Source organism: Macrobrachium rosenbergii, chromosome 55 (genome assembly GCF_040412425.1).
Source record: "Macrobrachium rosenbergii isolate ZJJX-2024 chromosome 55, ASM4041242v1, whole genome shotgun sequence".
In the NCBI taxonomy this organism is placed as follows: domain Eukaryota; kingdom Metazoa; phylum Arthropoda; class Malacostraca; order Decapoda; family Palaemonidae; genus Macrobrachium; species Macrobrachium rosenbergii.
In genome coordinates, this window is record NC_089795.1 from 9,508,794 (window position 1) to 9,510,045 (window position 1,252).

Sequence of the window (1,252 nt, forward strand, 5' to 3'; positions counted from 1 at the left end):
ATTGGCAATACTTAGGTTAACAATAAAACATCACGATCCGTTGCGATTCGATCTTGATGATTGTCATACACTTCCTTCCCTTGGTGTTCGCAAAAGGTTTTATGGACGATGAGCCAGTCTTTGTGATCGCCGTACTTGTTGATGGATAGTTTTGGTTGACTGTGCTGATGCTGAAGAGGATTGAAGGACTGTCATCCTGATGCTGTATGGCAAGTGTACGGATGGTGCGTAGAAATCTCGGTTGCGCCAGAGTACTCCTCATGCTGCCGTTTTTATCAGGTAGTCTCGATTCCTTCCTTTACCCATAACTGTACCAACTTTGTCCCAACGTTTTGAAATAGGGTATTGGATCCTAATGGTTGCTCCGATAGGAATAGGGGTAGAGGTTTGGCATGTTTTGTTGTATCTGTCAACAGAATTCTTGAATTGTTCTGCTGCTTGTTGATCACAATCAATAGTTCTCTTCTGCCATTCAGGTGCAAAGACTTTGCATGTGCAGGCACACATGAACAAAGGGGTTTTCCGTATAGGATTTGTGCAGGGCTCCGACCATCAGGTTTAGGTGTATTTCTTAGTTCTAGTAATCCACGATCAAATGCTTCGCAGTTCCTGATATCTCCATTACTTGAGACTTTCGTTATGAGGTGTTTGATCGCCTTCACAGCAGATTCTGCGTGTCCATTCGACTGTGGGTAATGTGGGGTGGATAAGTCATGGCGAACTCCCCAGCATTTCAGAAAGTCAGCGAAGTCATGGCTTGTGAATTGGGGTCCTCCGTCCGTTCTGAGTCTGATGGGTACACCCAAATCCCTAAAGAAAGTCCTGCAAAGTTGAATAGTTTTGGACATTGTAGTATCATTTCCACAATGACCGACTGCTGGCCATCCTGAGTATCTGTCAACATAGACGAGGTAAGCCCTACCAGCAACACTGAAGAAATCTGCAGACATGGACTCAAACGGTCTGGAGAGGGTGTGTCAGTATTGATGAGGCATGGTTCTTTTTGTTGACTTGGGGCATGACCTGACATGCCTCACATGTGCGAACTACATTAGAGATATCATTATTGATACTTGGCCACCATAACGGTTTGTCTTGCTCGTCGTTTAGTTGCTTCAGTACATGATGACTGTCGTGAAGTCTCTTCAAAACCTGTCGTCAAGGTTTTTTTGTGGCACTAGAGATTCTTGCACCATATAATATGAGGTTCCCATCTAAAGATAATTGGTCACGTACTTTCCAGTGAGGTAAT